This window comes from Halyomorpha halys, unplaced genomic scaffold, assembly GCF_000696795.3.
Source record: "Halyomorpha halys isolate HHAL.00 unplaced genomic scaffold, Hhal_1.1 Scaffold147.1, whole genome shotgun sequence".
Classification (NCBI taxonomy): Eukaryota; Metazoa; Arthropoda; class Insecta; order Hemiptera; family Pentatomidae; genus Halyomorpha; species Halyomorpha halys.
The window spans coordinates 658461-686325 of record NW_027116131.1 but is presented as its reverse complement, the minus strand read 5'-3'; the positions used below and the strand labels follow the sequence as shown (position 1 = coordinate 686325).

The following is a 27865-nucleotide window of genomic DNA, read 5'->3' as shown; positions in this document are numbered from 1 at the left end:
AAATTGTATATAGTGTTATGTATAGTTTCTAAGTTCATAAGTTATTGTAAATTGTAAATGTTTTAATAAATAAATAAACTAGGAGGTAGGAAGAAAAAAAAAAAAAAAGCGGAATTTTCATTAAAGTCATGATGAAGGCCTGAAATACTGGCCGAAACTTTCATGAATAATAGAAATATCTTATTATAAAAATGTATTGTGTCCAAGTAACTTACTTTTTGATAAAACAATACTGTACAGGAACGCTCGTTGAAACATCTGTACTACTCAAACTAGGTAAGTGTTTTCTAATCTATTACGCAACACTAAGGAATTGTTTGATAAAGTCCTGCAATCGACTTTCATTGTGGTACATCTTATCAATTGGGACAGTGAAATAATGGTATTCTGTTAGTTAGGACAAAGTGTGTTTATACCCTTGTTATTTATGCTTGATTATAATTTTGTAATTTCGATTGTTAAAGAAAAAGAAAGAAGATTTACTGGTGAAATGGTTGCCGTCCAATCTCATTATTGTAATTTTAGTTTTATTAGGACTCCAAGGTTCAATGAATGTGAATCAGAGCCATAGAAAATTTGAAGAACATCTTGATCTTTTGTCGCGTGATTTTTCGAATCTTGCTAAACTCAATCTGGATGATGAAATAAAGTCTCAGAATACCGGGAAAAGTAAGTAAAATACTCTGGTAAACTGATTTCCTCAAAAATTTGAGAAAAACTAAATGATGCCTCCAGGCATCTTCATGCATTTGGGTCCTTAAAGGATGTGCTTATATTCAATATTACTTGGAACCCCTATACTAGACTGAAACGACAAGAAACTGCTCATAAATTTCGATTGCTAAAACACCTACTTAACAAACGCTCTAAACTTCCCATTCACTATAAAAAATTATTATCTACTATGATAATCAGACCAATTTGGATATAGGGAATTGAGCTCTGGGGCTCTACCGGACCATCGAATGCCTCCCGTATCCAATCCTTACTATCCAAAATCCTCTGCTCCTTATTACGTCACAAATAAACTCATCCACAAAGACCTTAAGATCCCTTTCGGTGCAGATTTCGCACGAAATAGATATGCGTATTTTCATTCCAAATTCCTTACCCATACTAATCCATTAGTTCTTAATCTAACATATCCTTAACATTCCCTGATAATCCTCCGAGGCGTCTGAAAAGAAGATGACAACGGGATCTTCTAAATTAAATTGATATTTGAAGTACCACCAGTGGGTGGTTGCTTCCCAAGATTATCAAGTGTTGGAAACATTCCTAATATTTACTTATTGTATTTTTTTGTACAGTTGTAAATTACAATATACAAATAAAAATATTCAAATATAAAAATGTTATTGAAACATAATTTTTTCTTTAAAAATCATGGAAATAATTTTACTTAGAATTAAGAATAGTAGTCCTTAAAACATATTTTCTTTTTGTTAAACATAGTAGTATACTTTTTGCAATTATCTATTCTGGGTCTCATATTTTAATTTTTACTGATTGTTTGCCTTTGGTTTTTCCTGTCTGCCGTCGGTTGTACAGTTGGTCATTCTCTTTTTTTGAACATAGATTCAGTGAGCAGGCTGTTGACGGTAAATCTCTTCGCCGAGAATTCAGGCCCACTTTAGCAAGAAGAATTCTATACTTCTTCTGTGTCATCAGTTTTTCACCTTTCTTCTTCTGGTATCTTTTAAGTAAAATCAGGGAATTGTCTATTGGCCAGAAGCTACAATAGTCAAGACTATTCATCTTTTGGTAAAACCATGACATATGTTGAAAAAGTAAGGATACCCCTCCAATATTTATGACATTAGCTCAGTAATAATATTTGTTTGAGTAACATTAACCCATTTTTTAATGTGATGGAAGTAAAAGAATTTATCCAACACGAGGTTCAAATGAAGACTGCTGGTTTCGTTTACAGCACATCAACTGTAGATACTTTAGGTCAAAGTTCTATAGGTTCTTTGTGGCATATTGTTGATTAGAGGAAACTTGAAATAGTTTTGCTAAATATAAACAGAGCGTACCAGAGGTGTTTAGTTTAAACGGAAGATTCCAATCAAGCTATAATCATATGGCTATTTGCGATTGTAACACCAGCGCCCCATGTAGCCGAGATAACAAAACACACTCACTCACTCTCTAGCGAGCTTTGGCCAGGGGCAGTCTTCTTTTATTCACTTTATTCTTTAAAGAAAACCATGAGCGAGTAAGGGCACTTCCGAAGAACCCTCAAGTAGCCGAACAGAGGGTAGATGGAGGGACATGGAGGACAAGAAAAATGAATGGCACCATCCACCATCGTCATCAATCTGCAGGTTTCATCCCTCCCCCCAATCAAAATTCTTTAACCTCAATCATAAATGTTCTATTTCGGCCACCCTTCATACCTGTAGTTAAAATAGGTTCAGTATTTAACATTCACATTCTCTCTTGTTCAACCAACCTCTAGATTGCAAATAAATCCTCTTTCCGTTACTTTTTCTTATTTTCATTTTAATTGATTTCATACAGTCCAACCAGCCAATCAAACTGAAGTAACGCCTGTCCTTAGGTTGAACAGGGGGGTTATATGGAATATGGTGCCTGTAGGTATCACTATGCAACAAAGGGTTAAGGAGTAGTGGATTACTGGGATTTGATTCCAGTGGAAGAAATTCTACTTTTCTATTTGCAGATTACGTTTTTCCGATTGCTGATAAATGAATGGTCTGAAAGGACTTCCTAGAAAAGGGTTGGGAATAAATCCTTTTAAAATCTAGGTCATGTTTATTGGCCGAGATGCTTGGAAGTCCCTATTCACATAACATACAACGAGCTGCTTGAAAAGGTGGATAACTACCAATTCCCTGGCCGATTTTCTATAGCGAAGCAAGAATCGATTAAGAGACTTAAAATAGAATCTAGAAAACTAATAGTGTTATATAGAGAAATATTATAACCAATAGTTCTATCCTATCTGTAAAACAGTTTTAGAAGGCAGAAAACAAAAAATCAGTCTTATTTAAAACGATATTCCTGCTTATTCTTCTGTATAATGCAAAGAGATGGGCTGATTTCGACTATTCATATGAGTTAAGTAACAGCCATACTAACCAGAGATTAGTAAAAAAACAAAAAAAGTTATTTCTCCCCAATTTTGAATTCTTTAATATAAACTAAATACTGTGTTGAGCAGAAATTGATGACTACCTATCTTGTTCAGAGGGAATTAATAATGTTTGTTGTTTTAAAACATTACAAAAATGCATTTTTCTAGTCATTTCATTAATTTTTCTTACTCGTATTAGACTAGGTTTAGTACTGGCAAATGAAAACACTGTCATGTTTGTGGAGTGCCACAAGTTGTGCCGACAAAATCAAAAATTAAACTTTAAAAACTTAAAATTCGATTTATTTCATACCTCTTCGTTTTAGACTTATGGAACTCGGGTAATAACTGTAATTTCGAATGTCTAAGTTGAATTTTGGATTTTGCCTCAACGCGTTGCACATCACAAAAGTGGCAGGATGCTTTATTTTTGTGTCAGTCTAATTTAAGTAAGCAACGAAGACGTTTGATTTAACTTAAATTTCGAGAGTTGAATTTTTGATTTCTTCTGTTCAACACGCGCCATACCTCAAACGTGGGAGAGTATTTTTTTTTGTGTCAGTACTAATCGTAGTTTCATATAAGTCAAAAACAAAGAGATATAAAATAATTTGAATTATTCCACTAAAACATTACACTCAGTGTAAGGAAGGTTACAAATACTGCTTTGATAAATTTTACGGTTGATTGTGATAAATAATTCTAATTCTTAATTTAATGTGAAACATTGACCAATTAGGGTATCTTGGGGACTGTTAGAAATGACCTGGGCAGAATAGCGTCCATGAAGTAGTTTTTTAAATGTTTTGGTTCTAAAATTGGATTAAGATTGTCCTTAAGGATGGCCGAAACGTCAGACTTATTAATGGAATATAAATATTTTGAAACTAAAATGGATAAAATTGTATTTATTTAAACAATATAAACCAGTCTCAAGAAAGTGTTAAGATTATAAATGAAGTTAAATTTTGGAATCGTGTGTACAAGGCGCGGAACTTATTGGAAGTTATCTAGTTGTTATATGGACATAATTGATTTTTCCTGCACATTTACAAGCCGAGGTTTATTTATTCTAAAACAAGAAATACCTTCCAGTTTGAAAATTCGGACTTTTTTATAGTATGCCGACGAAAGCGCTGTTGTGGCGCAACCAGGAAAAAATAAAAATAGTTTTTACTTTACATATTCCAAAGTTATAAATTTTTCTCTCTTGATGTCACCTATTGATTATTCTCCAAATTAACTTTAAATCATATAAAAAGAAAGAGAAATGGTACTCCAAACGTTATTCCGGTCTACCGTAACATCTTTAGAATACGTTTACTATAAACCCTTTTTTTTTTTTTTTGGTTTTGCCACTATCAAAGCAAAGCAGCGATATCGCCGTAATCAATCCTTTTATGTCCTGATTCTCAAACTGGAAGGTTTTGTTTAGCATAGATTTAATATTTCTTGATTTGTAAATATGCAGATAAAACCAATTTTGTTTAAATAACAACTAGATCATTTCCAATAGTGATATAAAGCGGCTTTTGCATACGAAGTCCAAAATTTAACTTTAAAAACTTGAAATTCGAGTTATTTCATACTCCTTCGTTGTGGACTTATATGAAATTAGGATTAGTACTGACACACACAAAACAACACTACTTGGTTTTGTGGTGTTGTACAGATCAAACCCGAAATTGAAGACATTTGTGTTGTTTACTTAAATTAGATCAATATCAGTACTGATACAAAAATACCACACCCTGCCATTTAAGTGATGTGCAACGCGTTGTGGCGAAATACAAAATTCCACTTAAATTAGAGTTATCTCGGGTTAGTTATTCATGTCTTATTACTTAGTTATTACCTGAGTTCCATATAAGTCCAAACGAAGAGGTGTGAAATAACTCGAATTTCAATTTTTAGAGTTAAATATTGGATTTCGTCGGCACAACACAAACGTGACAGTGTTTTCCTTTGTCAGTACTAATTCTAGTCTCATGAGTAAAAAACTAATGAAACAACTTGAATAATGCATTTTTGTAATGTTTTGAAACAAGAAACATTTTCAATTCCCTCTGAACGTGATTGGTAGTCATTGGTAGTACTGTACGTAGATTGGATTAAAGAATTCGAAGTTGGGCAGAAATAACTTTTTTTACTATTATCTCGTTAATATGAGAGTTCTTGAATCGTATAATAATCGAAGAGAGACCAACTAGGAAAGCCGATGTTGTACCCCGTGAGCAGAATGGATTTCAGCGAGGTGTCGCTTGCCACCGGTGTCGACATCCTACAGGGTCTACTATCTGCTCACTTCACAGCAGACCTCACTTCGGCTCAAATTGAAGATTTATAAAGCAATCATCCGCAACCGACTCTGCTCTATGGTGGCCCGCTTCTGGGACACCTCTTCAAGACCACGTTAAAAATGCTGCAGAGTTTCCAGAATTCTCTCCTTCGACGAATAGTCCGAGGATCTTCACTCCAAAGAGTTAAGAACAGTGTTATCCATGATGAGCTCCAACTCTCCTCTGTGCCGGAGTTCAGAGAGGTTGCCCCTCCACCAAGAACCCGGAGGTGGCAAAGCACTGTCCCCTTAGTCGACGTCCTCGCCAAGGGAAGGGCTTCGGGATCTGCAGCCTGAAGTCATCTTAATCCATCTCACCTTTTATCCCCCAGGGGAGCGGCCCTCCCCGTTCTTTGTACCCCCGGCCAGCGGCTCCTAGGTCAATATTGTAACCCCCCGCCTTCAGCGGACCCACCTCAACCTCTTATAACACCATATGGCAAAGGGAGGGCACCAGTTACATGTTTTTATACTTAGGTATATATTTATGTATACACAATAAAGGAGGTAAGAAAAAAAAAAACTTTGTACCAGAATCAACAAACTTGGTGAGCCCCATCACTAACAGACTACCCCTTTCTACATGATCACATTTCCTCAGCCTCCTCTTAAAATGCATTACCAGAATGCAGAAAAAGAGGCTACCTAGTTTTTGTGTGATTGATATTTAATATTTCTTACCTTTTAAATCTTTGATTTTCATTTGTTCGGCCACTATAAAGTATAGTAATGATATATTTAATAATTTTTTTCTAAATAGAATATTGTGGTTTATGGCATTTACAAAGTATAAGAAATCAGAACTACTATGTATTTGATATAGGTTTTATATAGAGAAGAAAAGCCAGGGATCGGGGTTTTTTGAGCGTATTTACTTGAAATAGGTCCTGACAGCTGCTTGCTGTCGCGCACTCCTGTGGGTGTTACATTTATTTGATATTTGTCTCGTATACCAAATGTCTATACTTTCAAGATATTTCCACCCTAGATTAGAGTATAGGGTTAGGTCTACTTTTATCAATATGATATTTCTTGTAATATATATCTCGGGTTAACAACCAGACAGTATTTTCCCGGTGTAAAGTTTAACGGAGAGAACAATAAATTTAATTATAATTGACATAAAAAATGATCAAGTAATATTTTGATGAAAAATGTGTTAGTTTAGTGAAAAAAAAATGACAAAACAAACCATCTAATATATAAAAATCAATATTTTGTTAGTACTTTATGCACTGCCATATCTCTCATCCGATAGTGATGAGGATTTTTGGTAAATTTTCAGGATTTTCCCAGGAAGATTACAGGTTAGCTCTATTTTTCGGCAAAAAAGTTATTAACAAAATTATGCATTTTTGATGGGATCAGATAGTTCAAATTTTTTTCATCGTTAATATCTGTCAATTGATTATTTTCTTTCTGAAGAATAAGAAAAACTATTAAACTTTATTTTTATTAGATTATATTAAACGTTTATTTATTTTTTTTTGCTCAATAACAATTAAACAAACATAATGGTAATTTCAGTAAAGTAGGTCAACAATATTGGTTTCTGAAAAAGCAAATGATATTCGTTATAAGTAGAGGGAATATGGGGAAGCTGGCACCAGAGCGCAGCACTAGCGTTGTTAGTTCAGACGGTTTCCGCTAGATAGCAGCACTACCAGGAGTCACATGACCAAATATTAGCTTTTGATTGGCTGCCTAAAAATCACGTGACCGACCACGTTAGTGGTTAAGGGTAGGTCGACCTAAAAATTCAAATTAAAATCTCCCACCATAGGTCACGTGATCACTGGTAGAGCTGATATCTAGCGGACACCGTCTGAACTTGTGCTGCGCTTGGTGGTAAGTTCAGGAACTTCCTCCCAAACGTGCACCAGCTCCTCCATATTCCCTCTACTGTTATATGATTAGAAAATTAGAAATTTTCACCTTGATTTATTCGGAGGACTTTTTTATTTCGGTGACTTTTTATATTTAAGTTGTTCATCACTTCTCTGCTTTTTATCCAATTCCTACATTAATATAACCACCGGAAAGCAGAATGTCTCCTCTTTTGACCTACATTAACAAACTTTACATTCAAAGGCGAAATATTATTTTCAAATAAAGAAAACTTTTTATTTTATTTATCCGGTTCTAATTTATTTAATTAGACACGGATTGTGCCCTTTGCTGCAGTTTATAGAGCCCTAAACCAAGTTTGGTTGAGGTAATCCTATTTTTCGAATTTTCAAAAGAAATAAAACAAAATTTTAGGCCAACAAATTTTATTTTTCGATTTTTTTGAAAATTCGTATTTATCGGTTTCTTGAGGTGCTAAAAATGAATAACAACTTTCACTTCAAAAAAATCTTTATAGACATTTTGATAGGTCAGTCAACATGATGACTAATTATTTCAGTAAATTAAAAAAAAAAATCAACTAAATCGGACCAGTATTAACCATTATACAGCGAAATTAGCTGTTACTATAGATACCGTCTTATCACTTCATCTATGTATTAATTAATATCAAAGTTTCAATAGTGTTCAATTAATATACATACTTCCTCGAATGTAGCAGTAGCGAAGCATTGCCGGGTCTGTTAGTGTTCAATAAAACTGAGTAATTGCCGCATCCGATATGTACATTCAAATAAGAATTAATAATATGAAAATATAATCAAGTGAAATATTTCACACGAGTTTCAGCTAACAACAGAAATTGAAATAATTCACGAGGCGAACTGAAACAATTGATCCTTATTGTTACTATAGCAGCAATTTGTAATTGATAGGTCTGTTCCAACAAGGACTTCTAACTGTTCCGAGTACTATACCGTTATTCATGAATGAACCATTGATAAATAAATATCGTATCCATCACAATTTTAGCTGTTAGTTTCAACTTTATCGGAGTAGGCGCAGTAGCGGTTTTGAGAGGTGGAATCCCGTATTACTCATACTCCTTACAGTTTCGAACAGTCAGAAACGGGTATTGGAACAGACCTCATGGTTTAGGAACACGTTTTCAGTAGAGTATTGGAAACCATCCATATCACTCATTGTCTTCAGAATTGCACCCTGATTTGATAGATGACTTTTACCTTGTCTTTCTAAAATATATTTAACTTATGAAAGGAATATGGTCCGGGTGCGGTCAAAAAAACACGAACAGTAGAATTATACTATTTTAATGAGCCAACGTTTTGCCCCACGTTGCAGGCCTTCGTCAGGGCTAAAAAAGATACAAACACATAGTTACATAAGGAAAACAAAAACATAAGTGTAAAATAACAGGGGTATAAAATGTAAAAAAGTAAGATATAATAAGAAAAATTAAAGGTAGCAAATAGTAAATGTAAAGGGTAATAGTAACAAATAGATAAGAAAAGAAATATTAAAGAAAATACAAATAAAGAGATGTAAAAAGAAAAAAGAATACAGATCAAATGATGAGACAGAATGCATACCTATTTTGACGGCAGTCCCCCTTTAGCCCTGACGAAGCCCTCCAACGTGGGGTGAAACGTTGGCTCATTAAAATAGTATAATTCTACTGTTTGAGTTTTTTTGACCGCACCCGGACCATATTCCTTTCATCTTTCCACACGGTCAATCAACATCTTCCAATATTTAACTTACTAATTGTCGGCTTACAAGTTAAACACATTTAGTCAAGATTTTCTAGTTTTAAATTATTTAGTTTTCCAGTCTAAAATGTTAAAGAGATTAAACTCCAAAGAATTTATTAATATCATAAGAATCTACTTATAAGAAGTAAAACTACTAATTCCATAACATAAAAAAAAATTATCGAATATCTCAAAACTTCAATTTTTGACTTAGTGTATTTCACTTGTAAGCCAACGAAATTGTCTTATGAAAAATGAAAATGAAATTCTGGACCACTACAACCCATTAAGGGTCAGGGGTTCAGTACTTCGTAAGCAAATACTGATTCTTGAACAACTGTTATACAAGGATGTGATTTGTTCATGATCACGCTCAACCGCCAGATATTTCCTTAATTAAAGATACCCACTTTATGGAGCTGGATGGACTCCTGAGGGCTCTTCAAACCGATTGTCTCACGGCTACTTAAACGGAATGAATAATTATCTGCCACAGCCGGATTCGAAGCTACTTGGTGACCACCGCTAGTAGCGCAGTGCCTTACTCTCTACTCCACAAATATTCTTATAGTATCTCAAAATATTTTAACTATCGGAATCGGAAAAGAACGATGGAAGCTCCTCAAAACAGCTAAAATTTTATTACTTTTTGTCGATAAGATTTTTCGTAGTCATGAAATTCATTGCACGGCTTTCTCCAAATATTATAATTAAACTTGTGGGGTGTCCCGTACTAAAGGCGAATATAATCATCATTTCCACTTCTTTACCCACTAGCTCTTCTTTCTCTTCTCTACTTCACTCTATTTTTTAGGTCATTGTTCAAATTGAAGGGGTAAGTGGGTTTGTAACATTTGTTGAAAATTTAGTGTGGATGAAGGGGTAGATGCTTATCGAACTAGTGTGAGGTACCTCAAAATCCAATTAATATGAGATACCTAAATGTCGAATGGGCTATGTACAGTTTGAAACATAACAAGCTCCTAAAAAAAAAAATTGAAGGTTGTTTTCTTAAAATTTACTATTTGCTACATAATCCCTTCGATTATTAAAGTTCTATTTATACGTTTCCTATTGATATAACTTGGAAATAGACAGAAGGCAGGGACTACACATTACCCTTACCCACAATACCGATAACAGAAACGCGGACGGCTGTTATTGTACAGACAATTAATCATCAGGTTTACTTTGAAAACATTAAATAATACTGGAAGATTCCTAATTGACCTTGTGGATTAATAAATGGATTATGGCCCGGGTGCAGTCAAATTAAACTAATAATTTGTACTATTTTTATTCGAGCCGAGAGATAGATGAAGTTATTTATTTATTTTTTATAAATATTTCTTCTCCCCCTCTATTTTGTATATTACCATTTATTTTCAATATATTATCATTTATTTTTTACCTAATTTTAATATTTTATACACTGTTTACTTTAAAATGATTTTAAAATGTGGCGTACTTAACTGCCATCCCTACTCCTCCCAATACAAATGGTTCACTCTGACTTTGACTTCCGTCGAACAGGTATGAATTCTGTCTCCCTCATTTTCGTCCTTGATTTTATTCTTATCCCTTTTCATCTCTTAATTTGTACTTTCTTTAATATTTCTTCTTTTTATCTGTTACTATTACCGTTTTCATTTATTGTTTATAATCTTTAATTTTTCTTATTTAATTTTTACGTTTCATTGTATACCCTTGTATTTTTCCATTTAATTTTTTACTTATGTCAAGTATTTGTATCTTTTTTAACCCTGACGAAGCCCTGGAACGTGGGCGAAACGTTGACTCGAATAACAATAGTACTAATTATATAGTACTAATTACAATTACTATTTGAGTTTAATTTGACCACATCCCGACCATAATCCATTTATTAATACTCAATAGATATTTTATTTTTCTTTAAAGAAAGGTTGTTGCGTGTGGAAATTGCCTTCAACGTTGTCCTTAACGCAGGGTCTTACGATAATGGCATATCGGTACTAAAAACGATAATAAAAAAAAAAGCTATAAAACGAGGGTTTCTGACCTTAAGTTTAAAAAATAAGAAAAAAGTTTTTGTATTAATTTCCATAAATAATATAGAAATAAAATTCTAGGTTTATTTTTCTATATTGAGCTATAATCATAGCTATACTCGACCAGAACTTAACATTGTAGCCGAATGATGTGTCTTGTTTTGGATATATCTTCTTACTCTTGTTTTATAATACCCTTTGCAAACCGTTCGTAGGCCATTATAAAAATAAATTCATAATGTGAAATGATGAAGGAGTGTTACTGTTAAGTATTTATCTTGACTTTTATTATACGCACATCAATTTTTCGTTTAACTTTAAACAACAGTATTTATTTATACGATTTGTTAGGCTTCTTGACTATAGGGATTATTTTTTATTCAGTACTCTAAATTACAAAAAATGTTATAATTTTGAAATAAAAAAAAAATTAATTAATTATAAAAAATTTGGAAATTATAATAATTTATAAATTATGAAAAAACTGATCAATTAAGAGTCGTCTTCACCTTTATTCTATAGGTTCCTTTGGTGTTTTTATAGAGTTGTTTTAACTTCACATTTAATTTGTTCTCACCAAATTTTATTGTAAATGTAAGATTAAAATTTATAATTTTTTTTTAACTTACACTTGTTTATTTATGAAAAACATAATATGGGGAAGTATTGCTGTCGTAAAACTTTCGTATTATAGTTTTTAACTGAAATACTGTGTGTGCGTGTGCGCGTGCGCGAGAGCGAGGGTTTTCAGATTAGCTCAAAAACATCTGCGGTGTGACAGCAAGTTTATCGATAAAATCGACTGACCGAAAGTGCCTCTGTATTGAGTCGATTTTTCACATTATTTTCGATTATCTCAGTAACGGCTCTAATGACTTTGATTAAAATCAGCATATATGTGCATATATTGCAGTACTAAACAATTGATAAATACAAAATACTAAAAAAAAATGATGAATTACTAAAGGAGAAAAAAAGAAAAATTTAGACAGGTTCCAAATAAATAAATAAACGAGACCGATCATTCGAGATTGCTAGTATACGTTTATGATTTCGTTGTATTTTGTTAAGCGTTTATATTTTCGGTGAGAAAAAAAGTTTAAATTCTTTATTTCCATCTCAAAAGCTCTAAATATGTATTTTATAGCAACAGAAAAATAAAAACATATTTCTTTATTGTTCCTGTGAGGAACAATATTAAATTCATATTGTTTATTATTAGTGGAATAATTGAATGAAGTATAAGATAGCTATATTAACGAATTGCAATTAGAGACAATATCAAGATAATCCTAAATTAATTATGGTTTTATTTCTTTAAAGAAAGTTTCGTAAAAACTGTTCACGCATCAGCTATTGAGGGTAGGGGCATATTTTTTTCTATCATTTTATAATAATTTCAATTTTTGCGGTTGTAAAAGCGCTCAAGGATGTCTTGCCCTGACATACTTCTGCGATATAGTCTTTCTTTCAGAACTCTAGGTGGCAGTGAATGAACTGAACCATGCTCGGAAATAATTTTATTTAGTTCGTTAATGACCTGAACAACTGCCATTTTAATCATTAGTCTTGGTCATTTTTGGCGACTGAATATTTAGTCCTCATTTGTCAATCGAATAATTTTCGCCCAACTCTGTTTCTAGTTAAATGTTAACTATTTCAAATTTTTACATCAATATATTTTCGAAATATAAACTTTTGATGTTTTGAAAGGTCGTCTCGCCCATGTATCATACCATTGCTGGTTTCCCACAGGGTTCCTATTTAAGTCCCTTTCTATTTAATCTTTTCATAAATGGCTACCAGAGAGTTAAAAATGTTGATATAACCCTTTTTGCCATGAAACAGAGGTTTACACAGCTACCGTATCGACACAAATTGGCTAAAAGATGCTTTCAAAAAAACATCTAAATACCTTAAAAATATGACGCTAAAAACGAATATTAACTGCTTTTTCCAAAACAAAAACAAAAAATTTGTCCTACTTTACTCCATGCCACATTATGTTTTTATAATTTTTTGTAAATATAAAATAGTTTAATAGAATCAGTAATACCTTTTTCTTACTCTTTGGTTATAATAAATATCAAATAATACCATGCCAAATAAATATTTATATCCGAGCCAGTTTGTATTTTTTTGTTCTTCGAAAGACTTTGTGGATTGAGGTGGCTTTAACAATAGTAATAATAATAATAATAAAATGTTAAAAATCACCATTTTATTATTCTCGGCTAAAGAAATTCTTTCATTTAATTTATTTCCTCTTACAGATTATATCTTAATGTACATTTCACGGCTGATAAATTTGAGAAAAAATAAAGATAAAATTATCATTGTGTAATTAATGGGATCGATCCCGGCGCTCTGTGAACTTTAGATCATACAATATTAATTCTGATACAGTTTATCGAAATCCGATTGCGTATCTTGCAATCTTATTTGCAAACTTGTCATAAAGTAATCCTTTGAACATAATATTGTGCTTTCGTAAACAGTGAATGTGACTTACGACAGCTCTCCCGACCTCCTTTCTCCTCTCTGGTCGTGTCTTAATCGACGTAAGTCTTAATTAGTAGCTAGATATCAGAAGAGACGGAACTCTTGTATCTTGATAATATAGCTATCGGGGTGATGATGAGGAAGGATCTGGAGAAACGGACGCCTGGAATCAAATGGAATTCCCCACTCAAAGAGCCTCAAGTCTTTGGGTTATTAAATTCTTTTAATTCCGTAGAACGAAATTAAATTCTTTTCTGCGTTCCTGGCTTCATTTGTAGCCCTAAATATATAAGAAATTTGTTTGTTAGAAAAATTAATATTTGTTTACTGTTTTATGTTAACCGACGTTTCGGCCTACGTTATAGGGTTTTAAGGGTAAAAGAAATTAAATGAAGTAGAAATAAGTGGATGAATCTAAAATTCACGAAAGTGATATGTTTGTATTCTTAAACGATTTATGTACTCCTCATGGTTTTGGTCTGCCCATTCTTCCAACAGCATGGAATAAGCTCCCCCCCCCCTTTATATTCTTGGTTTTACCCATCAGTGTCATTTAACTCGGCCACTTGGTTATATAATGGCGTCCAGTTCATGTGAAATTAAATCAGTGCCCGCTATTATAATTGTATACATTCTCGTAAATGATTTTTATCGGGACACAGTTCACACACGAATTAGACATGAAATGTTGAACGATGTAGCAATAAAACATGTATATAAAGAAGTTAACTATAAATGTTCTCTAAAATTGATTTAGTGAACGCGGCTCAGGAACCATACTGGGTCGCACAGCTACATTAAATATTAGATTGAGAAATATCTGAGACAATAACTAAATACAATTACATAAATTAACATTAGACTAGTTTAGAAGTTTGAATTAAGCTGAAAAGGTACGTAATACTACCTGTAGGGGTGATATTTAACATGAAATTAGAGATTTGAATGGAAAAGGGATTAGAGATTTGAATGCTTTGTATGAAAAGAGATAGATACAAAATGTGGGGCTCAGCATAGCTACGGGTGCTTTCCGCTCCAGCCCTATCGACAGTCTGTATGTCGTTGCTGGCGAGCCTCCGCTTAACGTACGAAGATAATGACTTGATTTCATTGACTTTGTCGAAATCCTCTCAGCTATAAACCATCCTAAGAATGAATTGTTTGCAAATATACAACATCTAAACCAGCAGCAAATCGACTTAACAAAGAGAACAGTGTTTACAATCAGGGTCTCTACTTTACTGCTCAGTTTAGACCTAGAAATACCTACGTTGCAAGAGACTAATTCCACCATCATATTCTTGACGAATTCCCCCCGTAAAATTCGTCTTCCCCTTGCAAGGCCGCTTAAAAACAACAATCCAATATATCAGTATAAATATGAATTTCTTGGACTGCAGGAAAAATTAGGTGACGAAGTATCCAAAACCAATCCAAAAATCCAAGAACTCCTTAGGCGTACGATTGTGTGCCATGACCAACAGTACCGATTCTTTCTTTCGCTGATATGTAGTAGCCATAGTTGTAATTTAAAAGTGCTTAAATGTTTTTCATCCCACAAATCATAAACCAAAAAAAAATCTGTACTTATTCATTGTCAGTCCTACATAGTTTAAGAAATATTTTCTCAACAAACTCCCTAAACCAAAACATACATTATTCATTACAGTGCGCCATTGTGGAATTGCAGGTAACGAACTGGCTGCTCGGGCAGCAAAGGTGGCGATTTCTGAAGAAACTCCATATATCATGGAGTGCCTGTCGATGACTTCATTGCCCTCATTAAGCAGAAGATTAGAATGAAATGGAAACCACTATGGGAAAATGTTACTGATAATAAATTAAGAGAAATCAGAATTGACGTCTCCTCTTAAATATCGTCAACTAGAAATGTGCGCATAGAGGATTTTGACACGCATTCGAATCGGCCATACGCGCCTGACCATGGGTTATCTTATGGCCCGCGATTCTCCACCTATATGCCTAACCTGCTGAACAGGACATTTTGTCTGAATGCCGAGCATTTGACTCCCTCAAATCTTTATATGATTTACCAGCGGATCTCCATTCCATGTTGCAGGATAACAAACTAAACAAAACAAAGACTGTGGATAAGCTTTTTGAGTTTCTCCATCATTCCAAACTCAACAATAAAATTTAAACAAATTTCACTCCGGTTCCCATGTTGCAGTAGTTTCACATTTCAATATAATAGTAGCCACAAACCCCCGTTCAGTGCGTGATCAAGAGTACAGCCCAAAAGTCTTAAACTACAAGACTTTCTTTGCTAATTCCGAAATTAAGGCAATGACCCATTAGTGGTTGATGCCTTAAAATTATTAAATAAAAAACAAACAAACAAACAGATACATTGACAGTTGTGAAAATGGCAAATAGATGTAAAATATTTAAAGAATACAGATTAAATAAAGTACAATATATAATAAAAAAAAAATTCCGAAAGTGGTTCTTTTGAATCTACAACCCTAAGGCGATTGAGGAGTCTCCATCAATATGAAGTTAACTTTATGTTTAAGTTTTTTTTATATTAGGTCGGACTCCTAGTAAGAAAGCTGTCTCTTTCTTATGATGCAAAAAGTGAGTAGCTTCGGCCTTCTGTAGGAGCATCTCCGCTTGACTTAATGGTCCAAGAAGGTTGACCCTCGCCCGGAAATTCGTTGGAGTAGCAGATATGAACTTCTACAACAATCTGAGACTTTACCAGCCACTGAAACGTGTTTTTACTAAAAATTAAAAATTTAAGTATATAGGTCTGTCCGTATGTGTTTGTTCCTTATATTATATTTATTATTCTGGGTGGTAGGGTCGGCTTAAGTTAATACAAGGCCCTGAGCAGAACCTTAATGTGAGGTCTTATATTTTATCAAATATCTCAAATTAAGGTTTATCTCCTTCTACGCACTACCAACCTAATATGTGAACTGTAATAACTCACTTTGAGTTTTATTTCATCTGAAACTGTTAGACAGAATTTTTAAATCATTTTTTATTCTTAGAGTGAGATCCAATGGGAAAGCCTGCCTGCGGTCCACCCGGCCTAGTCCAATAATGGTGTAGCTCAAATCGTTCAGTTGGAACTTTTTTTTTTTAATTTACCAATATTTTATAGCGCTATCTTGTTGCTTCTGATCGCTTTCTTGATAAAGCAAATACTGAACAGGTTCTAAATTTCATTGCAGAAATCGATATCTATATTGTCTTCAAAACTTGATGTCGATAGTTAGAGGAAGGTTTAGAGTTTAGGTTTCTAGATCGTGAGAAAATAAAATCAAAGAAGAAAAATCAAGGTAAATCAAACTAACAAAATAATACTTAAAATAATCATCATGGATTTACCTCTGATTAATAAGATTAAACATACTGTTCTAATAATTTCTCTTCAACTAATTCAGAGTACGAATAAAACTGTATTTGATAATAATTGGCAGTTGTGAGAGCTGATTCTTGATAACCTGCCGTGATACCCCACTGATTGGGGCGCTTGTTGCCGAGTGGGTCATCTGGATATGCTGATGACATGACGAACTACAGCTAGAACAACAAATCACACGGAGACAATTAAATTCTTTGACAGTCTCCCTGCTTCCTTCAATCCAGTATTCCTGTCTATCACTCCATCCCCCCTTCCTGCGAGGTGGCAGGGCAGGAAAGGTTCCAAAAACCCTATCAACATCACCTTATAACTCCATCTTCTAATGCACCTCCCTCTCCCTCCTCCACACTTCTGTTCGACTTCTGACTGTTTTTCTTATTATTTTACCATTATCTATTGTCTTTAATAATTAATGTTTTATTTTCTCTATCTTCTATGCGAATCAACACGAGGAGACCCCTCACTTCCTGATTTTAAAAATAATACCATTCAGGATGGATTATTATGTAATAAATAAACATTACACGTAACCTCAAAATACCAAAAGTAGTAAAAGGTAATACGCAACAGGATTTATTCCTTTTTTCACAGTAAATCATTCACTAATTACCTATTTCTTTTCTGTTTTAGAGGGATCGAAAATAAGAAAAAAAAACATTTGGAAATAAACGGCTATATTTTCCTAATATTTCATTTGTTTTGTTTATGCGTTTTTCTAATTCCCGTTTACCCTTTGATGTTGTTATTGCCGCTTGTTTATGCTAGTCCCTCCTTTACCTCCCCACTCATATCTCAATTCCTCCTCGCAACGAAACTTAACTCAATCATACCTTAAGAAATAACAGCAATCGTTCAAGTTGAAATAGCATATAGGTAGATAGCAACGTAACAGTCAGGGTATTATTTAACCGTAAAATAAACCAGGATTTACTGATGGAATGAGGGACTTGGGAGGAGGAAAACAGATGGGAAATAGTTTTTCATTAGGAATTGGAAAAAAAGAAATAGAAGCTTTGGAACTGATCAGTGGTAGAGGCTAGCTTCTCAATAGAGGATACTCTTCGGTGTAACAAATGGGAGGGAGGTATTAGGGGGGAGACAGATTGCGCCAGTGGGGCTTCATTCAAAATAACACCAGGATCCTTCTAATCTTCTACGGACTTTATTTTACCTGGCTCCCAATCACAATCACTATTTGTAGCTGATGTAAGATAAATATTGTTTTTAATATTTGAAAAGGCGTTTTATGATGTGAATATTTGAGTAAAATATCCTGTATTTCTTCTGTTCTTACTCAGAGTACTTTTTGCCTTCGTCTAGGTTTGTATGAAGGAGTATTCTTAAACATCTACTTTAACACATTTGTGGTTTTTTAATAAAGTTGATGATTTCGAATAATTGAAAATTGGTGTAGTAGTTAGTATGGGAGCTGAATGTAGTGCTATGGTACCGTATCCTGGGCCTGGGTTCCAATCCGGCAAAATAATTATTTATTATGTCAAATCAGACATGAGTCGACTCTGGGACACACCCAACCTCTATATGCCTTGGCTCTGTGCTCAAATTCCAGGTCGCAACGGAGTGGAAACATGCTATTGTTGTTCCACTCCTCAAGCCCAGAAAAGGGGAAGGGAATCCGGTAGACTACCGGACCATCAGCCACCTCAATCATATCTCAAAAATATATGAGAAGCTAGTCCCCATACACATCCGCAAACACTGTGACACACACGACGTCATCCCCCGGAACAAACCGGGTTCTCGCGTGGTGTGAGCTGCTACCACAATGTGGCCAAGCTGCAAAGCGATGCAGCAAACAACCTAAATAGGAACCTTGCCACAGTCATGATCTCACTAGACTGTACACAGGCATTTGACTCTGTATCCCACTCCACACTAATCCAACAACTCAGGCTTCACCAATTCCCGGACCAACTGGTCGACATCAGTGATGTGGGTCCTATCAGTGATCGTACTTTCTCAGTCCGGGTCCAAACTGAAATCTCCACCCCAAGCCCGTAACTTGTGGCGTCCCCCATGGTTAAAATACCAAAGGTAGTAAAAGGTAACACACAACACGATTTATTTCCTTTCTTTTTCACAATAAAGTACTCCCTAATTCATGTTTCTTTCTGTTTTAGAGGGATCAGGGGGAAAAAAAAAAATTCCTAGGAACTCATTCTCTTTCCAGTCCTCTATCGACGATCTTAGTTGTTCTTCTCCCAACTTGATCATTTTGGTGTTCATAAGAGATATCATATTAGAGATGAGAGTCATTCTAGAGAGTCGACGAGAGATAAATCCTTACACAACACTTCTGTAAATGTCGACAGACCAAATGAAAATATTAACACTATATATGGTTGAATTATACGTGACAATCATTCAAAGTGGTAACGGTATTTTGCTTTTTTTTATACGATTTAATCGTTCTTACAATGCTTAAGTGGAGTGACCTGTGCGATTCGCGATTTTGTAGACAGCTCGGTTGTAACGGCGATGGTCAGTCAGTCTCTTTTGGATATGGGCGGATAATTTAATTTGTTCATCGAAACTTCAGCAATAACACTAGAAAATGTTTTAATCTGTAATGATTTAACTTTCACTAGCTAGAGCTATCATTAATACATTTATAACTGAATAATTATATATTTGATTTAATTTTTTTCCTGAACTTGGAGATCAGAAATTCTTTCCTTCACCAAAAAAGATGGAGATCAGAAGAGTTTTTCAGTTTTGAAGGAAGATACTGTCTTGAAACATAATTCCCAGTAACGTGGATAGGTATTCACGGTAAATTCTCTACCTGTTCTTGTAGCCAAATCCCCTTTTTTTCAAACAATTTGCACAAAGAAGGATTAAGGTTGATTAAACCCGGGATCTTAGACGATTTATCAAGGATTTATCGTAATTGGCTTTTAATGCAACAACCGTTCTGTGGCAATGTTTTTTCATTTTCTTTTATGCTACTGATTAAACTTTTGTTTGAAATTGTAATCCAATTCCAATTTAATCTAGAGGGACGCTCAAATTGAATTAAAAAATTTCCGGTCGGATTCACAATACAAATAACAGATTAGTTCTTGGCATAATATCCTACGAAATCCTGAGGTAGTTCTGGTATAGAACTATTTGATTTGACAAAATTACGATATTATTTGTGTTAAATAAATGAAAAAATAAATAAATATTTTTATTTAATACTAGATTTTCCTTGTGGGTCTTTTTCATTAACAATTAATTATGGGGGGGGGGGAGATAGTCTCTTGTAAAATACACTCCTATCTTACAATGCTATAAATATTGAGCAATTGTGTTAAATAACGAAAATAACTGCCGTCAACTGGGAGTAAAAGTTTTATAAATCAGTTTTTGATGAAGTCGTCTATTGATTCCATTTGTAATTGGATGTTTGTTACACAAGGATGGACATCCATTGCGATAAGTAAGACCTTATTTTGAAATGATGATATTTTTTTCCTTTTCGAAAAGGAAAAAAAAATACTAATTAATCGTAAACGAATTAGATCTCTGTGGTGTGATATATCTGAGGCGTGTGCTCTTTATCTTGTAGTTCCAAGGTGGCTAGGAATTATTTTTAGTATAAGTACGTGCTTTATAGTCTTTTGGTTAGAACAAAAACTTTATGACATAATAAATTCTCGTGCGGTCGAGATAGCTTAGAAGATATTCAGCTATTTGTAAAAAATTAACAAATATGTTAGGATTTTTATCTTTTCGACCTTATTTTTGTCGGTTACTCTTATTTTTTTTTTTTTTGTTTCATTATTTAGCTGTAAATTGATACCACACAATTTTTTTTATATGACTAGCTGATACGGCATGGTTCGCTATTGCTATGTTTGAGGATGTATGTAGATTTAATACAATCGATAGTTTGTTATCAATTTTTATATTTGGTTAAAACTAAACATTTCGAAATACTTCTTTATCATGGTTTGGTAACATAAATTGAACCAATAAATAAAATATAGGAGTGAACCAATCTACAGCAAATTTTGCAGTGGTTTAAGTAACGTAAAAATTATAATAATAATAAGTAACATTACGATTTCGTGAAATAAATAATTTATAAATAAAAACCCTCTCTCTGCTTCAAATTATGGAAAAAATTAAGATATATTTTTATGTAAATATAGTTGTAAATGTCAATAAATAAATAAGTAAAACGCTATCCATTGGTAGCACTCAAATAATATTTCTACAGAAGAAGGTCTCGAGGCATCTTCTTTTCAGGCTCCTGAGGAATGGAAGAGAAAGCAAGATTAGAAACTAGTGGGTTTGGGTGATCAAGGAGTTCATTTTGGAAAGATTGATATCTGGTTCAGACTAGATCGGTTACATATGGATCATTAAAGTCTTTTTGGATGATTTTATTTGTGACAAAGTAAGGAACATTGAGGATTTGACGAAGGATTTTGGATTGTAAGGATTGGATAAGAGAGGAATTTGAAGGTAGTGCCCTAAAGCTCCCTATGTTCAGATAGGTCTTGTTGTAGTTATAGCATTATTATGTCCAGTAAGTGTTATTACAGTCGAAATCGACGTGCGGTTTCCTGACTTCTCAATCTTGTTTGAGGATTCCAAGTTAGTCGTTTGTCCAGATGTAGTCCAAGGTAGCGGATCCTTTGTCACAAAGAAAGTAATTCATAAAGAGCTTAATGTTTTATATGTAACTGATCAAGCCTGAACCAGGTATCGCTCTTTCCATAATAAACAGCAGAACAACCCAAACCCACTACTTTCTAACTTTGCTTCTTCTTCTATTCCTGTTATTCCAAGGCGCCTGAAAAGAAGAAGGACTCGAGACCTTCTAGTGTAAGAATGTTATTGGTGTAACATACATTGATATGAATCACAGCATTGTACGGTTCCCGCCACATTTAAATAAATCTTTAATTTAAAATAAACATATACATAAATATTTTAGTTTTAAGTTGTAAATTTTAAGAATAAAACAAAAAAAAATGTCTATAAGCGAACAGTTTCAGAAGACAGTTTCATTCAAGTTATTAATAACTGGTTTCGTTACGCCTAATACAATCAGATTCCTCTGCCCTGTAATTAATAGGTTGATTACGGCATTGCTAAATAGAGTCATTGACCCCTAGAAAGCTTTCGCATCTGTTTGTTCTAAGGCATCGCTGTGGTTTCCTTTGTTTGTGTTGACAGCACCATAGGATATGACTTTTGAAAATTACCCGATGTACAGTTACATATTCTTTAATATTAATATTAATATTTTCGAAGAATCTCTGATGGCAGGATTGTTTAAATTTTACGGTTTCATGGAAACTACATGCAGAGTTGGGTAAAAATTAGCTATAGTTGAAACTAGTAGATAGAATTGTCATGGATACGATATTTATTTATCAATGGTTCATTCATGAATAAGAGTCGTATCCATGGCAACTTCAACTATAGCTAATTTTTACCCATCTCTGCCTACATTTGTACCATAAATAGAAAACCTGTTTGCACTCGTGTTGATGAATTAGTGGTTTTATTGTTTTTAGTCGGAACACTCCAGTTGTTTATTTATTTTTCTGGAAATCTGATATAAGACTGCTGAAATCTCAGCAGGGCTTAATCTTTTAAGAGTCTATTATTTGATTCATAAACATGTAATGCATTAATATTTAGTAATATAAGGAGACTGAATGACTGTCTCCTACTAAAGAAGTTACTGCTCGATATAAATTAAATGCATCGTATAAAGTGAATATTAAACATTGCTAAGTAAATTTCTGAAATATTTTTAATTAGAAAATAATTTGAGATATAAAAGGAATAGAAGGAAAGTTGTTTTGAATTCATTACTTAAATATTGTTTGCAGTATTTTGAGTTCAAAAACACTTACGGGAAATTATTGAATAGCTTAAGACATCGAATTCGAAAAGTTGGTTGTGTAGTTCACACAAATTACCATCCTAAAAATGAGGAGGTTATGTGACACCCCCTAAACACATTACCCTCCATCTGGCTTCGCCGTAGTCGGGTAAAAATTAAGCCAGTTTTTATTTTTATTTTTATCTTTAATTCCATTATACTCGTATTTATCCTTATATCTTTATAAGATTATAATATCATATTCAAGATTTTATTTTATATTTTCAATATCACTTTATTATTATTATTATTTGATACCAGCTAACGCGGGAACTACTGCTGTCGACATGCAAACGCCATATAGTAATATTTGTACTATTTCTTGTATATACTTTTATTTCATATATGTAACAACTAAATAAGAAATTGTAATATTCATAAATGTACCATTTGTATTAATAAATATTACAATAGAATCTGCGAATACATTGAAACCTAACGTCTTACAACTGGCAGCTCTCGATTGCGTTTAATGGCTCAGAGACTTAACTAGCCAAAAATTGTAAGAACTCAGTGTGAATTCTCGCCTCAGAGGAATCATATCTAATGAAGGTAAAAGATAAAATTTCCGGACTTACATACCCCTTCTTGCCTACAGGAATTGTGCCCTGTAGAGTAAAGTTACCTTCCTGTAAGGCCCGGCAGCTGGCACCCAGTCAAGTCTGGACTTGACCGGGGCATTCTTCTTTCGCGCCTGCAGACATTGCAGACACTGTAGAGCAAAGTTACCATCGTCAGAGCACTTACGGCTGGCACCCGCAAGACTCATACAGTCTATTCACCTCCCAAGGAGCTACGTTACCAAAGTGAGCACGCATTCGAGGCCGTCTAGGGTAGGGTACCTAACATTATTAATTGGAGCCAGATCTAACCCAACCACCTAGAAAATTTAAAATTAATGACCTTACCTAAATTGATGTTGGCTAGTTAGTTTTGAATTAATGACTTCGATTCATTATATTATGATTAAAATTAGCGGTATATATGCCTGTATGTGTATATGTGTGTTTAATTTTATATTTTATTTATTTAGATCCTTATTTTTATCGCATTCTTTTATCATTTTGCTCTGTTGTATTCTTTAGTTCTCTATAGTTTTAATGCTTCTTTCTTTTGTAAATTCTTTATATTAGATATTGAATACATTGTTGTAAGTAGTATAATATTATATATTTTATTCTTTTTTTTTATATTTTATATTGTATTCTTATCTTAGCTCATATTTCATTTGTTCGTATGTTGTGATTTGGTCGAACCATATTAGTTGTACTTTTCTGAATAAATAAATGAACAAAGTTACTCGAGATACTAGGTGGTTTGATTACGGGCTGTATCATTTAGTGAGCTCTGTAAAATGTGGACCCGTTGCTAATTTTTATTTGTAAATAGTGCCTTTTTTAGTCAGGTTGATGTCCTCGACTATTTCATGCCATAAAAGATAGGATTTCTCACTTTTTTTAGAAGGATCACGTATATTCTCCGAACGTAATGTTTATATTGTTTATTTTACGTTTTGGATATCAGAAAACGTGTGGTATTGGCATAAGGAATGATATTTTTTAACCTCAAGTAGCGGGTTCGAAGGAGAATTGTTATAAAAGCTTCTTGTTGAAATTAGCCTGTTCATTTCATTCTTGGAATTTCTCTTAGATTGTTAGTACTGTCAACAGTGGTTGTTAGTGCTGTCAGCAGTTGTTTTTTGTGCGTTGTTATTACAATATTTGGACTAAAGGTTAAATATTTTATTCATTTTATTTTTAAGTAAATATTCTCTTATTATTTACAAATATGTAATATTCTGTGAAGGTTTTCATTTGTGAGATTATTTTTTCTTCTGTTACTTCTTTTTATTTTACCTATTATTTTTTCTTTATTTTGAATTATTATTTTTTCTTCTGATACTTCTTTTTATTTTACTTATTATTTTTTCTTTATTTTCATTTTTTATTCTTATCTTCTGTTACTTTTTTTCTACTTATATTTTTTCTTCTTTATTTTCACTTATTTTTTCTTCTTTTACTTCTTTCTTTTTTGTTAATTATTATCTTTTTTTCTGCTACGGAATTTTCTTTATTTACCTTTTTTTTTTTTCTGTTACTTTAAGACCGAGCCTATGTTAACTGATAATATTTTTTTTCTTCATTTAGTTTTGGTTTTGTAGTTTTATAACACTTAACATTGCCTCAAAATATTATTTTTCCTAAAATGCATTATAGTTTTTTCTTTCTCTAGGGCTCTTCTGCTAGGACCTTCAGTTGGCGAACCAGTACCATTTGTGTTGATAAATCTCGTAAGTAAAATATATTTATATTTTTTTAGTTATTGTATTATTTATATATTTATGGTTTGGGAATTTGATAGATTAATTAATAAATACATGTATATATTGTTCACGATGGTTCCTATAAAATTGTAATTTTTTTATCATTCTGATCTGTAAATCGAATTCTATTATTTCTGTAATATTTCTTGTTTCATCATTTATCTTTTTTTAAAATCCTTAATGAATTTATTTAATAATTTTTATTATTAATTGATGTTTTGGGGAATAAACTAAGTGTTATCGTGTGATGTAGTGTCGTATAATGTAAAACAACCTTCATTCTTAACACTTTGATTCTAATCCATCTAAATTAGTTAGATATAAATATAATTTTTCATAGCCATTGGTTATAAATATACCAGAAGGAATATAGAAGTTTAAATTGAAATGTAATAATTTTAATTGTTGTATTTATGTGCTTACTTGGTTGGCCAAATATAGTTTTTAATTTTTTTTAAAAACTCCCGTATGGATTTTCGGTTTGGAAAAGATATTCATGTCTTCATAAGTTCATTACTGAAGGTTATTACTTCTCCCTGTTCATGGCTATTTCGTTTTTCTCCTTAAATTAATATGTGTGTTGCTTTGTTTATAATTTTGAATTAAGTGAAATATTCGGTTTCGTGCAAGTATTCTTCTTTAAATAATCCTCGTTTTTTTTTTACTCTTATTAGGATTTTTACCCAAGGGTAGATTTCACATTTTTTAAATTTGAATTTACATAAAAAATTATTAGATTATATTTGACATTTCACGTTATTTACATTACTTAATTAATTTAATTAATTACATGATTTTACATTAGCATTTAATGTAAAATCATGTAATTAATTAAAATGAGGAATTTTTAAAAATTTGACAAAATTTTTTACTAATGCTTGAAAAAATATCAACATAATTAATGCTTGAATGGATCTTTGGGAAGATTTTCTATCCAATTAATAATTATAAATGCGAAAGCCCTGCCTAAAACTTGTTACTAATTCGTCCACATTCCTTAAAGTTGTTTAATTTTTAATTAAGTGGATGAAATCTAGGTTACAGCCTTTATTAACGGTATTTCTTTTTTGGTTTTTTTTCGAAAGTTGGACTTATAAATTGAATAAATATGTTTTGAGACTAAAATAGATACAATTTTATGTATTTAAACAATATTAACCAGTCTCAAGAAAGTGTTTAGATTATAAATAATTTAAATATATTGTTAATAAGAGGCAGATAGTCCGGATATGGTTAAAACAACTCAATAGTAACTATTTATTATGAGCAAACGTTTCGCTCCACATTGTCGGGCTTCATCAAGGCTTTCAGAACAAAAGGAATTACACACGGTAAATAAGCGATCTTCCAATTAAATATCTTGTGTGGGACTGCATTCTGATCATGGATGCTTCGGGAGAGTATTAAATTCAGTAGCCGATATAGAAGATCTAGTTCGCTTTCAGACCGGGGTAGATATGGCCATTTGGTATGGGAATTAGAAAGCATAGCCATGACCAACTCTCTTCTGGCGTAACTGTCGCGACCGTTGTTCTTTCTCTACGGCCTCTCAACGTAATGTTTATTCCTTTCCATATTGCGCAACTTCACACTAAAATAATCTAGTTAGAACAAACCAAAGCGAGACATGTGCTGCAGTTCTTCATCACTATAGTCTTATTTATTCTCATTTTTGTTGAGAAATATGTCGTAAAGGTATTTAATCAATAGTTGGGAATCGCGAAAAGAAATGGCGGAGAGGAGGAAAGAAGTTGAGACTAAAGGTAGGAATATCAATCCTCTACTTTTATAGTTTTGTTCTGTCTATAAAATAAACCGAATTTAACCTCGTTTAAGCGAAAGCAAAGAGACAAAGGGAATGTTTTTCAGCTATTGTACTCTGATACTTAGGATGGATTTGGATTTTGTATATAGGCATTGGAAGCCGAAGTCCTACAAAATTTAAAAAAAATAAATAAACAACAATATCGGTCTACTAGAAGGGTCTGTAGTGTTGGATAAAAAAAAAAAATGAAAAAAATGGTAAGGGTGGGAGGAAAAAGTTGAAATCTCCAAAAGCCACTTTCCATTGCTCGATTCAAGTTCTTTTAACCATCTAATTTAATTTGGAGAGGCTATCGAGTTGTGCGTAATCTTAAAAAGTTTAAAGACAGGACGAAATTTTGACTGAAATTGATCCCTAATTTTATGGTGTTATTCTGTTTAGAGAATCATCCTAAAACCAATCTATAGCTAAAGTGAGTGAAAGGAACTCGCTGAATGTTTCCAAATGTAGATATGCAAGTATATATCGCTGCTTTTATAGTTACACATCTGACAAAAAAAAAAGAAATATTCTGAATTGGATTTATTCCAAAGAGAGTAGTGTAGAATGCGTTTACTTTCTCTCCTGTGGTCATTCTACAGGCTGTCACAAAGCTAATTGGGATGTCACAAACCAGCCCTAACCTATAGAGAGAATACGTCAAATAAAAATTAAAAAAAATTACAAAAACAAATTTTATAGATACAATTTTTGTGAAGCAAAATGTTATTTTCGCTAATAAAGGAACTTAATAAATGTGTAAGATTTGAAATAACAATGTTACTGACCAAAATAATTATTCCATAAAAATAAATTGATTATTATATATAGACAATTGTA

The 27865-nt window shown here is 33.0% G+C and overlaps 1 protein-coding gene across 2 annotated transcripts in view; it reads left to right on the top strand.

Moving 5' to 3' along the window:
* Nucleotides 1-27865, top strand: part of Ctr1A (Copper transporter 1A) — a 157112-nt gene that overhangs the window by 5574 nt on the left and 123673 nt on the right. For both annotated transcript variants that reach the window (XM_014417169.3, XM_014417168.3), the window contains exon 2: nt 25131-25188. The gene's annotated coding sequence lies outside the window, so the exon portion shown is untranslated. The remainder of the gene's footprint in view (nt 1-25130; nt 25189-27865) is intronic.